Genomic DNA, 14,148 nt, shown 5'->3' with positions numbered 1-14,148 from the left:
ATTCCGACTCTGAGTCGCTTGTTGAGCGCCTTAATAACGCGCTCGAAAATTGTCCCCCTAAACAGTGTAATCTTGCAGCGCTGAGCGCCGGTGAAGATGGCGAACCTCCGCCTTCTTCCTCGCTCTAAAAGGGGAAGCATTCTCAAGATGGCGGTCTTCCGCCTTCTTCCTCGCTCAAAAAGGGGAGGTCCCTTTACCCCTCCCTCCCCCCGATGACTTCCTGCCTGGGTGGGCCAGAAGCTCCCTCCCCGCCATTTTACCCCTCCACGCAGGGCGGTCCGTGGCCATCTTGTAGCCAACAGCCATTTTGTGGCCCGCCGCCATTTTGTAGTACCGCTGGGGATGGCCCGCAGCCATTTTGTAACACCGCATGGGCAATGGCTCCTCTCGCACCCTCCGTGCCAGCGGCCCCCCCCGGCTCCGCCTTCCCCTGGCAGCCCCCTCCATCTGATCCGTGGCAAGCTGCCGCACGCGTGGCCCCCTCTAGCCTAATTTTGGACCCATATTCCTCCCCCGCCGGGGCACCTCCGCATACATCTCTGCCGCCTCCTACCACCTGCTTTCCCCTTAACGTAACTCCCACCCCTCAGCAGCGGATGTCCCCCAGGGAACAGCGCCAAATGCGAGTTATCCAGCACCAAATGAGCCAGCTCACCCTCCACCCCGAGAGACAACCATCCAACCCTGAAGTAACATAGACTCTTTCCTTCTCCTTATGCTCTCCCTCGCCACCTCTGGCCAAGCTAACCCCTCTCACCAGCCCTTCAATTGGACACTCGCTCTCTGGCAACAGTGACTCGCCACTGCCGAGGACACCCCCCCACTTCATCTTCTCGACCTCCTCCTACCCGACCTCTTCCTGCTCACTCTTCCCGCAGGTGCCCCAAGTCTTCTGTAATCGCGGCCCCCCATGCCGCCATCACTCTCAAGCAGCTCCAGCCCCGCTAAATGGCCCACAACCCACTTTCCCCAGCCCGCGGCCTGCTTTCTAGCATCTAATACCGTTTCTGCTTTTGCCTCCCCATACTTCTGCGGAGCTTCCTCCTGTCTCGACCTCACTACTCTCTTCTCAGCCATCCAAAGCATCCTTTCTCATCCCCCGCCCCCCTCCTTTTTTGTGTGAACCCCCACTGCATTGCAGATTGGGCCGCCCCATGTCGGCCCGCCCCGTTAACATTGGCCTCTCTCGCGCCCATGGAGACTTTGGCCTTCCTGTTGTCCTCGCCTACGTCTCCACCACTCCCGACGCTGCCGCCACCACCGTCGCTGGTGCCCTGACGCGACTTGTCCTCACCGCTGCGATCCTCCAGACCATCACACAGTCTGCCTCTACCGCTCTTCGCCGCCAAGAAGAGATCAACTACCTGTAACGCGCTGTCATCCTGGACTTTTAACAGCAGATGGACCTTATAGCCGCTGAGATCAATGAGAATTGGACATTGGCCACCCTTGTTTGCAATGGCAAGATACCGCCCCCCAAATTGTACATTTGTATCCCCGTCATACTCACCTCCCTCTTCAGCCCTCATTGCTTACTGCCTCTTGGGCCTCGGCTACTTGTTGCTGCTGCCATCGTGGCCCTTATTTGAAAAGAAGGGGGAAATGTGGTCACCCCTCAGGCTGAAGTGTGGTTTGCTGACCTGGCGGGGGGCGGCGGCTGCGGTAGGCCTATTCCAAACCGCTGCCCCCATAATAGGGTGGTTGGTCGGGCCCACCGCCACCCCTGAAGGAAGCTCGGCATGGGCGCAGAGTGCCCTCGGGTCTCCCCTTCTCGGCAGCCATGCCTCCATGGCCACCCCTCCTCCCAGATAGCGCCACACGATGCCTTCTTCTTCTTTCTCCCTGCGCAGGCGCAGGGCGGAAAATTCCAGTCTGCCCTTTTTCCCTCCCCCGAGAGCAGCAACAGCCAGGCGTGGGTGGAAAAATCCAGTCTGCCCTTTTCCCTCCCCCCGACAGCAGCAACAGCCAGGCGTGAGCGGGAAACTCAAGCCTGCCCTCCACCCCAGCAACAGCAGCCACCAATCACTAAACCCTGCCCCTTCCCCCAGCAACAGCGACAGCCAATCCCTAATCACCACCCCTCCCCCGTCCAGTACCGCCCACTGACTTTTCTCTGGCAACCAATCAGAACAGGGCGTGGCTTCGACCAATCAGCCTTCCCCAGCCCTTATAAAACTGTTGCCTCTCCCTCAATAAAGTGGACTTGTGTGTTTACCTTGTCTCCGCGGTAGTTTTTCTGCCGTGCACCCTCCAGTCCTGAGAGCCCCCGACAAGGGCCTGGCCTCCCTTGTCCCCAGTTCATCGCCTGCTTCTCCGGGTGACCCCTTCGTCACCGGCTTCGCCGGGCGACCCCGTCAGCCGAACCGTGCAACCCCTGTGAGACCGACCCCTCATCTGCTGCCGGACCGACCCCTCGTCCCAAGTGGAACCGACCCCTCGTCCTGAGCTGGACTAACCCCTCGTCCGCAGCCAGACCCCACCTCTACCGACCGAGCAAGCCATCGCAAATCACATCTAAAGAGTTGAGCACTTTGGGAAAAGTTATCCAGAGGCTAAACATTGGAAGGGACACCTGTGCCATCCTGCTGAGGCATGGGGTTCTCTCCTTGGTGAAGACCGTGGATTATGGACACATGATGGATAGTGTTTGCCAGTGTCCTTCAGCAACATCTGTCAATGGGTATCATGAAATGTGACAACATGCTGATGCTTCTTGGAGTCAGCAAAAAGTTAAGAGGAAAAGGAATAAAGTGATGCCCTTAATTATACAGGGTTTTGAAGATGCAGCAGAGGAAACAGGACCTCAGTAACAGATTAAACAGTATTAAACCCCTCAATTGTTTTAGGATGTATCTCTATGACTGCCTGATAACCCAATGAGTTTATTGAGCTGGGTAACATCAGCCAGATAATGTGGTACCAGGAGACATGCTTGTACTGACCAAATGGTCATGGTCATGCATCAGTGGCTAGATATTCCTGAAAAGAAGAATAATATTAAACATGTGGTCACCAATGAAGATATAGAATTGTCATAACAAGAATCAATGATGAACTTGGTGAGGCTCAACAGATGAGCTGCAGGGCTCATGCACACATTCAATATCCACCAACATCATTGGGTTCAGGATCCTGGGCGAGTGAAGAACCTGCCCCAGCAGTAGCAGAACACGGTGTCTTTCATCATCCACAAATGCCCCATGCTGGCAAGATGGCTGTTGTGAACAAGGCCTGCGGGAACATACAGCCTCATGGATGGGACCTGCCTGGAAACTTCTGGAGTCTTTCTGATCTGTTTACTATGTGAGCAAGCACCTCAATTCTATGCAGCGAAAAAGTCTCCCAAGTATGGGAAAGGCCACCAAGTATGGATTATTGAGATTCTTGAGAAAAGGAACTGCACAGAAAGAATCATAGAAAAGCCATGGGTCATTGGAGTGGCCCTTAGAACACGAATGCCATGTCAGGTGCACCTCCTAATCCTGACCAAAAGAGCTAAATGGTTTTGTTTTTAAACAGACATATTCCATTATCACTAATTCATTTAAGGACTGTAAATCACAAAAATCTCATTGTCTCTACAAATACGGTGACTTTAGGTCACCTTGTGAGTGGAGAAAATTAATGAAATAGAACCTATTGCCTTTTTTTCCTGTTACATTAACTGAAGATGCCCCTAATCCCGGGGCAGTTTCTGAGTTGAAAATTATATTAATTATCCAGGTCTGTTGATTTATTTAAAATCTCAAGACACTTACCTTTAGCCAACAGGCTCTTTTAAATGTCTTTTCTTTTTCTTTTTTTCCAAATTCTACTCAATTTATTCATTTTTTGAAAAGATATTACATTTAAAAAAAAATGAGGTCCCAATTCACCCCTACCGCCCCCACCACACCACTCCCCCCCAACAACACTCTCCCCCAAAATCATGTCACATCCATTGCGTCTGGTGAGTACATCTCCGGGCATCGCTGCACCCCATTTCCTGTGTTCCACACCACAGCCCACACTTTCCCACGTTTCATCCAGTGGGCCATGGGAGGACATACAACATCCGGCAATTATCCCTGGGGCACCACCCAGGACAACTCCAAGTCCCGAGAATGCCTCCACATCTCATTTCTTCCTCCCATTCCCTGAACCCAGCAGCCACTATGGCCACTTTTTCCACACCAATACCACTTTTTCTCGATTATTAACCACAGTAGTTCATGAATAGAATATCATTAAGTCCATTCTGATCCTAACTGTATTCCTCCTTCCTGTGGACCTTGGCTTGGTTGTGTCCATTCCACATCTATGTCAAGAGGGGGTTTAGATTCCACATGGATATTGGATGCAATCCTCCTGCTTTCAGCTGTAGGCACTCTAGGCTCCATGGTGTGGTGGTTGACATTCTTCAACTCCATGTTAGCTGAGTGGAGTAAGTCCAATAAATCCGAGTGTAGGAGCTGAAGTCTGTTGAGGTCACGGCCTGGCTATCATACTGTCAGTCCAGAGATTCAAATCCCCTAGATATATCTTAAGCCCCAGCACCAACTACAATTCCAGTAAAGTAGCATGAAAGGCTTGTGAAAAGAGATCCCATCTGAGTCCAGCTCCATCACGCAGAAACACCTGCTTGAAAGAAGGGCCAACTGACATGGCAGTGAACACCATGACTATAGAACCTGTGGGTCTCTTTAGCTCTCAAATGGATCAATACCTGGGGTTGTATCTACTTTATCTGTCTCTGAGACTCTGCTCAGGTGTGCACAAGGGCAATCCTTCTGACAACCTCCATACTCTTTTTTAGAGACTCATAGCCATATAAACTCATTTCTCCTTTCCATTTCCCCCTTAATTTAGGTCAAACAGCATTTTTAACTCCTGTTATTATATGTAGACAGGGATTTTCTGCTGGTCCATGTGGAACCTTTAATTCAAGGTCATTTTCTAGTTATGTCATCAGCTGGTACTTAGTAGTGATCCCTCGGTGCCAGGAAGGCTCAGCGACGGGTGTCATGTCCCACGCTGGGGGGAAGGCATTGCATTTACATGCTGAGTTTTGCTTCGAGACTGGCCACATTTGAGTAAGACAGAGGCTGTCAGGAGGGAACTCTTAGGCATAGTGCTGCTCTAGGCCTTGTTCTTATTTCAGGTGTATAGGCTCACAAGTATAGTCATTAGTATCAGAGGCTCACTATTGGACGCTCATTCCTTCCTGGTCCTTACCGTTGCCCCTGTGGGACTGCTGCTGCTCCCCTAGGGATCACGACAGAGCCCCCACCCCCGGCCAGTAACCCAGTACCCCACAGCTGTTGTTTTTAATTGTTTACACTATGAGTATATCCAAACATTTCCATGCACCCTGGACACATGCCCTGTATAACTCCCTGTCAACCATATATCGCCTGTCAATAACATCCCATACCAGTATTCCTCCGCTGTCATTGTTGAACCACTCTGTGATCCAAAACTTCCTGAAAAGTGAAGCCCAATATAATGTCAGGTTCCCTTACTAGTAAAATGGAATATAGCGATGAGTTTAAAGGTTAGATATAGAATACATATTGATTTGGAAAAATTCTACATCCTATCTTTTTCTTTTCTTTTTTCCTAATTATTGAGCTTCTCTTCACAAGACCCCTAGATCACAGTAATTCATATATACAATATACAGTACTCCCACACATCCACCATAAACCTTTTCCCTTCCACAGCGATAATCTTTTAACTTATTCATATCATATTTACCGAAACTGATGTACAGACTCTGAGACAATAGCTTTCAAACAAGGTGATATATGTGCTTACATTGTGGTCCATACTTTAGGATATACAGTTTTCTAAATTTTTTATTTATCCTATGTTTTACATTATGGTTTACATTATTAGTCTGACGTCCCCTATAAGTTTTGGTGTAATATTTCATGTTTTATACCCATCCTTGTGTACTCTCACGAAACTCACCTCTTGCCCCCACATTTACTTTGGTTCCATCCATTCAACATCCATTTTCCCCTCCCCTTGGGTCCCACAGCGACAGCCAATCTCCATTTCTGAAGGAGCCACATCCAGAGATACTTGCAACAGTGTTCAGGGCCTGACTTGCTCAACTGCGCTAATGCCCTGGGAGCCACCCTTTCTCTTGAGAGATACAGTTCCCTCTATTTGATGGCATTAGTCCTCCCCAGGGTGTGGGTCCACCCCCACTCTCACTACTTGGGTCTCAACCCAGTGGTGCAACCCACCCTGGCAAAATGAGTATTCAGACATTCCCCAGGAGTCTGTCCCAGGTCAGACCATCCCCTTCGAGCATCCTAAACAGGTAACCCTCCTAATTATATTTCGATACGGTTTTCTCAGCATTTTACTCTCAACCAACACCTGACGCTCTCCTATGCTCATATGTTGCCCCTCCCCTCCCCAATTTTTTGTCAATATTGCCCATCCGCCCATCCCCAGCCCCCCTCAAACCTGCAAAGCCCCACCCAAAGGCAACTCCTTGCCCCCATTTTATCTCTTCTTTGTGCTCATACTTACCGACAGCTCATCATAGACTCCAGCCCTGCAGATGTCAGCTCACATCCTTCTTCCAACCCTCGATTTCCTGTAAGCTTATCTTCCAGTCTCTAGCTCTGTGAGGCAGCTTGCATATTTCATATCATTGAGGTCATGTAGTATTTGTCCTTCAATGCCTGGGTTGCTTCACTCAACATAAGGTTCTCAAGATTCATCCATGTTATCACGTGTGTTTTTAGTGTATTTGTTCTTACAGACAAGTAATATTCCATTGTATGTATATACCACATTTTATTGATCCACTCATCTATTGATGGGCATTTGGGTAGATTCCAGCTTTTGTAGATAATGAACAATGCTGCTATGAACATTGGTGTGCATATATCAGTTTGGGTCCTTGTTTTCAGTTCTGCTGTGTATATACCCAGCAGTGGTATTGCTGGGTCATATAGCAAATCTATGGTTAGTTTTTTGAGAAACCGCCAAACTGTCCTCCAGAAAGGTTGGGTCCTTCTGCATTCCCACCAGCAGTGGATGAGTGTTCCCATTTCTTCACATCCTCTACAGCATTTGTATTCTACTGTTTTTTTCATAGCTGCCAATCTTATGGGAGTAAGATGGTATCTCATTATAGATTTGATTTGCATTTCCCTGATAGCTAGAGATTTGGAACATTTTTTTTATGTTCTTTTTAGCCATTTGTATTTCTACTTTGGAGAAGTGTCTGTTTAAATCTTTTTCCCATTTTTTAAATGCGTTGTTTATCTTTTTATTTTCAAGATATATGAGTTCTTTATATATGCCAGTTATAAGTCTCTTATCAGATATATGGTTGCCAAATATTTTCTCCCATTGTGTGGGTTCCTTTTTTACTTTCTTGACAAACTCCTTCGAGGTGCAGAAGGCTTTAATTTTGAGGAAGTCCCATTTATCTATTTATTCATTTGCTGCTCGTGCTTTTGGTGTGATATTCATGAAGCCATTTCCTATTACAATGTCCTGTAGATGTTTCCCTACACTGCTTTCCAAGGTCTTTATGGTCTTGGCTCTTATATTTAGGTCTTTGATCCATCTTGATTTGATCTTTGTATAAGGTGTGAGATGGTAATCCTCTTTCATTCTTCTACATATGGATATACAGTTCTCCAGGCAGCATTTGTTGCATAGGCCATTCTCTCCCAGTTGAGAGGGTTTGGTGGCTTTATCGAATAATATATGGCTATATATATGAGGTTCTAGATCAGAACTTTCAATTCGATTCCATTGGTCTGTGTGTCTCTTCTTATGCTAATACCATGCTGTTTTCACTACTGTAGCTTTGTAGTATGTTTTGAAGTCAGGTACTGTGATTCTTCCAATTTCGTTTTTCTTTTTCAATATGTCTTTGGCTATTCGGGGCCTCTTTCCTTTCCAAATAAATTTCATAGTTAGTTTTTCTAGTTCCTTAAAGAAGGCTGTGTTGATTTTTATTGGGATTGCATTGAATGTGTAGATCAGTTTTGGTAGGATAGACATCTTAATAATATTTAGTCTTCCTATCCATGAACAGGGAATATTCTTCCATTTATTAAGGTCTTCTTTGATTTCTGTGAACAGTCTTGAGGAGTTCTCAGTGTATAAGTTTTTTACATCTTTAGTTAAATTTATTCCTAAATATTTGATTTTGTTATTTACTATTGTAAATGGTATTTGTTTCTTGATTTACTCCTGATCTTGCTCATTATTGGTGTACAGAAATGCTACTGATTTTTACGCATTGATCTTATAACCTGTTACTTTACTAAACTCATTTATGAACTCTAAAGCTTTGTTGTAGACCTCTCAGGGTTTTCTATGTATAGGATCATGTCATCTGTAAATAATGAAATTTTGACTTCTTCCTTTCCAATTTGAATGCCTTTTATATCTGGTTCTTGCCTCAGTGCTCGAGCAAGTCCTTCTAAGACAATGTTAAATAGAAGGGGAGACAGTGGGCATCCTTGTCTTGTTCCTTATTTTCGAGGGGAGGATTTGAGGATTTCTCCCTTGTAAACAAGGTTGGCTGTAGGTTTTTCATATATACTCTTTATCATGTTCAAAAAATTCCCTTGTATTCCAATCTTTTGGAGTGTTTTTATCTATTAAGGGTGCTGTATTTTGTCAAATGCTTTTTCTGCATCTATAGATATAATCATGTGATTTTTGTCCTTCAATCTGTTTATATGGTGTATTACATTGATTGATTTTCTTATGTTGATCCATCCTTGCATACCTGGAATGAATCCCATTTGGTCGTGGTGTATAATTCATTTAATGTATTGTTGAATACAATTAGCAATTATTTTGTTAAGTATTTTTGCGTCTAGGTTCATTAGAGAAATTGGTCTGTAATTTTCCTTTCTTGTGGTCTCTTTGTTTCGCTTTGGTACTAGGGTAATGTTGGCATCATAGAAGGAGTTAGGCAATTTTCCTTCAGTTTTGATTTTTTGGAAGAGTTTCAGCAGGATTGGTGTTAGTTCTTTCTGGAATGTTTTGTAGAATTCACCTGTGAAGCCATCTGGCCCTAAGCTCTTCTTAGTTGGGAGGTTTTTAATGACTGATTCTATCTCTTTACTTGTGATTTGTTTGTTGAGATCGTCAATTTCTTCTTTCATCAATATTGGCTGCTTATGTGTTTCTAGGAATTTGTCCATTTCCTCTGAATTGTCATTTTTGTTGGAATATAGTTTTTCTAATTAGCCTCTTATGATAGTCTTTATTTCTGTGGTGTCAGTGGTGATATCTCCTTTCTCATTACTTATTTTGTGTATTTGCATCTTCTCTCTTTTTTTCTTTGTTAGTCTCACTAAAGGTTTGTCAATTTTGTTGATCTTCTCAAAAAACCAGCTCTTGGTCTTGTTTATCTTTTCAAGTGCTTTCTTATTTTCTATTTCATTTAGTTCTGCTCTTATCTTTGTTATTTCCTTCCTTCTTCTTCCTGTTGGATTACTTTGTTGTTTATTTTTTCTAATTCCTCAAAGTGTGCAGTTAGTTCTTCAATTTTTGCTCTTTCTTCTTTTTTGATATATGAATTTATGGCTATAAATTTCCCTCTCAGTACTGCTTTTGCTGCATCCCATAAATTTTGGTATGTTGTGTTATCATTATCATTTGTTTCAAGGTAGTCATTGATTTCTTTTGAGATTTCCTCTTTGACCCATTGTTTTTCTAGGAGTGTGCTGTTTAATTTCCAAATCATGGTGTGAAACCTGGGCCTCTGGCCCTTGCAAATTTCCAGCTTCACTCCACTGTGGACAGAGATATTATTTTGTATGATTTTGATCTTTCTGAATTCATTAAGCCTTTCTTTGTGGCCTAGCACATGATCTATCTTAGAGAATAATAATGTATGTGCGCTTGAGAAAAATGTATATCCTGCTGTGTTTGGGTGTAATGATCTATATATGTCTATTAGATACAGCTCCTATAATATACTGTTCAAATATTTTGTTTCTTTAGTGATTCTCTTTTGAGATGTTCTGTCCAGAGTTGATAGTGGTGTATTAAAATCCCCCACTACAATTGTAGATGCATCTATTCTTTCACTTAGTTTTTCCAGTGTTTGCCTCACGTATTTAGAGGCGCCCTTGTTAGGAGCATAAATGTTTATGATTGTTTGATCTTTTTGACAGATTGTCCCTTTCACTAATATATAGTATCCTTCTTTGTCTCTCACAATTGTTTCACATTTAAAGTCTATTTTGTCTGATATTAATATAGCTACTCCTGCCTTTTTTTGGTTATCGTTTGCTTGTATGATTGTTTTCCAACCATTCACTTTCAGCCTCCATGAAACTCTGGGTCAAAGATGTGTCTCTTGTAGACAGCATATAGATAGTTAAAATTTTCTTATCCAATGTCCCAGTCTGAATCTTTTGATAGGTGAGTTTAATCCATTGACATTCAGTGTTATTACTTTCAAGGAATTATTTGTATTAGCTATATTTTGATTGGACTTGTGTTTGTCATTCTTTGTTTGTTTTTTTTCCCTCTCTTTGTCTTTTTTGTTGCTCTTACACTCTCCTCCAACTTTGCCTGTCCTGTTTTTTCCTTTCTTCTTACAGAACTCTCTTTAGAATTTCTTGAGGGGGAGGTTTCCTGTTGGCATACTCTTTCAGTTTCTGTTTATCTGTGAATATTTTGAAGTCTCCATCATTTTTGAATGCTAGTTTAGCTGGATAGAATATTCTTGGTTGGAAAAATTTTATCTTTTAGTACCTTGACTATATCATACCACTGTCTTCTTGCCTCCACGGTTTCAGATGAGAAATCTGCACTTAATCTTATGGAGCTTCCCTTGTATGTGATGGTTTTCTTTTCTCTTGCTGCTTTTAGAATTTTCTCTTTGACTTGAGCATTGGATAATTTAACAAGTATATGTCTTGGGGTGGGCTTGTTGGGGTTTATGATAATTGGTGTGCGCTGTGGTTCTTGGATATGTACATCTTTCTCTTTCAGTAGATTTGGGAAGTTTTCAGCCATTATTTCCTGCAACACTCCTTCTGACCCCTTTCCCTTCTCTTCTCCTTCTGGGATGCCTATAATACGTATATTTGAGTGTTTTGCATTGTCATTCAGGTCCCTAAGTCGTTGCTGGATTTTTTCTATCTTTTTTATGGACCAATTCTACTATCTGTTTGATTTCTATGTACTGTCTTCCACATCACTAATTCTCTGCTCTGCCTCTTCTAGTCTGCTGACATTTGCTGCAAGTGTATTTTTCTTTTCTTGAACTATGGTGTTCACTCCCATCATATCTTTTATCTTTTTGCGTGTGTCTGCAATTTCCCCTCCAAGTGTTGTCTTCGTGTTTTTAACCTCTTCCTTTACTTCATTAAATTTGTCAGTGATAAATGTTCTGAGATCTTTAATTACTTGTGCGAAGTTCTGCTCCCCTTCCTGGTTTTTAGTTTGTTCATTGGATTCAGCCATGTTTTCCTGCTTACTGGTTTGGTTTGTAGATTTTTGTTGCTGTCTGGTCATCATTTCATCTTCACAGGTTTAATCAGTTCCTTAGCTTCTTTGTCTAGTCTTGGGGATTAATTAGCTGTTGTTTTTGCATAAGTGTTATATCTTCTCTTTGTCACTTTGTTCTTCTTATTCTAATTTCTTATTGCTGGTTGAGTTCTCTTTAAAGGAAAGTATTAGGGCCAGGGAAAGGCAATTGTGTAAGCAAGGAAAAAGTGTAAAGTAGTATTAGTGATAACTGTTAACAGAGCAACAATATGAGATCTGGGAGGATGGATATTAGATTCATGAAAGTTGTGTAGAGTTATAGCAGTAGGTATTGTATGTATAATGAGGTAGTTGACTGAATATGGGAGGAATATGTTATGAATTAAAAAGCTATTGTTTTTGGGAGAGAGTGAAAGAGAAAAGAAAGGTAATAGTTTCAAGAGTGGATAAAAGACAGAAAACAAAACAAAGGTATTGGAAATTAAGAGTTAGACACTTTGGGGATCAAAGAAAGGGAGGTGGAATATGGGAGGGACAGTAGATGATGGGGGATATCAAGATGTAGGGGAAAAGGGATAGTGTAGGTAGCCAAAATCAATTTACACAGAAATGAGGCAGCGGAGAATGAGGAAACCCAGCAAATGTGAGGTGTTCCCTGCAGCACCTATTGTATAATTAACATAAAATAAAATAAGAAGAAAATGAGGAACATGAGAGAGAGAAAAAAAGAGAAGAAAGGAAGAAAGAAAAAGGGGGTGGGTAAAGGGAGGGGAACAAGTAGGGAAAAGAAAAAAAAGATATAGAACAACCACAACAGCAATAACAACAACAAAAAAAACCTAAATAACTGGAAAAAAAAAAGACTTTGGGGGATATGCTGGGAGAAAAGACTAGGAGATAATGCAATGTTAGCAATCAGGACATTAAAAAAATAAAATAAAATAAAATAAAAATGAAACAAAACAAAACAAAAAAGAAAAAACACAAATGTTGAGGGCTCGGACATTCAAGGACCTCAGATGGACCTCAGGGTGTGATGGATTCAGGGATGGAAAGTCTGAGATATTGAAGACTCAAGAGGTGTGAGTCTCTGTGGTGTGGGCCACCAAAGTTTAGGGGACTCAGACCTTGCAACCTCAAGTCTGGTTAACAGGGAGCCTGGGAGCACCGCAGTGCAACACAGCCTTCAGGGATCCCCGCAGCTGGGTGCCAGCGCTATGGGTGAGGTCACATCCGTAAACTCTATTCTATGTTTCTGAATCCCACAATTCACTGACTCACTGGGGTCTATTCTGTGGATATATCACCAATTCGAGTTCAGGACACCTCCCACCCTGTAAGCCTCAGGAGCAGCCACCTGGGGGAGCCTCTACACTGCAGCCAATTTAATGACGCAGATTAGTAGCCAGGCCCGGGGGTGGGGCTCCAGCCAGAAACGCTGATAACAGAGTCCAAAACCGAAATTCCCACGCTTAGCAAAATATTCCCCTAATCGGCTTCCAGGTGTCTCCCACCCTTCCAGACCCTGATACAGCCTCCTGGTGGTGTCTCTTTATTGCTAGCAATTTAAGTCCCCTGCAGATGGGCACACAGGCTTGGTGGGGGCGGGGCTCTAGGCGGAAACATTATTATTTGTATCCGCAATCAAAAATTCCCCGCTTCACAATAAAACTCCCGTTTGTCTCCCCAAATCGGTCTGCAAAGGCTTCCTGTCCTGTTAACCCCCCAACAGCCTGCTCAGTGCTTATGAATTCCCCAGTACCGCAGTGCCTCCAGAAATCACTGCCACAGCGCCGGTGCCACGGCTCCACCCACCCCAGTAGGGAGAGTCCCGCGCGCAGCTCCCACCTCCGTGTAATAGAGTCTCAATTATATCTTATAGATGAATTTTCTGTGTTACCTTCCCACCAAATCAATGTCCAGACACCTCTTGCCCTGCAAAATCTCGAAACAGCCTGGTCCTGAAGAGCCTCCAACGCTGCCCAGCCGCTTCTTTGCAGGAGATATTATCAGATATGCTCACTCATCCACCATCTTGCCCGGCCTGTTCCTAAATGTCTTTTCATGTAGCACAGACTTTAGAAGAATACTAGTGTCAAACTATTTAGTGTCTTTTCATTGTTTTTTTTTTTTTATTTTGTATCTATCATCAGAAGTCTAATCTGTTTTTCACTGTCTTGAGTGGTATCCTGAAAAGAAAAGACTTGTCAGTGACAGGGATATCCCATTAGTAGGAGAGCTGAGTGACAACTTGAGTCTTAATTTTTTCTAATATCCTTCAGGGACATCTCTCATCCAGGAAAGCACCCACACACACATTCAGTTAAACAAGGCAAGTGTTGGACTCTTCAAGGAAAGAATTTTATTTCTTCTTTCTTTGGTAGCCTCTCAGATATCTGCAGTAATATCAAAAATAGTTTTCCATATTAATAGAAAAATAATATTTTTGGAAATTTAATTAGATATTTTATACTGTAACAAGGAATTGGTCATCCAGGAATGGGTTTTTGTATAATACCCACTTGCAATTCAATATATAATTAACCATGCAAATAAATTTAAAATTACTTAAATTTAAATATAATTATATTTATTTATAATTTATTCTATATAATATTTATATTGTATTATTTATATTATATTACTTAAGCTGAAAGGTGTAATTAATTA

The 14,148-nt window shown here is 43.0% G+C and overlaps 1 pseudogene; it reads left to right on the top strand.

Moving 5' to 3' along the window:
* Positions 1-377: 377 nt before the first annotated feature.
* LOC131275273 (selenide, water dikinase 1-like) lies at positions 378-5,248 on the top strand (annotated as a pseudogene).
* Positions 5,249-14,148: the final 8,900 nt, after the last annotated feature.

The sequence above is a fragment of the Dasypus novemcinctus genome, chromosome 22 (genome assembly GCF_030445035.2).
Source record: "Dasypus novemcinctus isolate mDasNov1 chromosome 22, mDasNov1.1.hap2, whole genome shotgun sequence".
NCBI classification, from domain to species: domain Eukaryota; kingdom Metazoa; phylum Chordata; class Mammalia; order Cingulata; family Dasypodidae; genus Dasypus; species Dasypus novemcinctus.
This window is presented reverse-complemented; position numbering and strand designations above follow the sequence as displayed.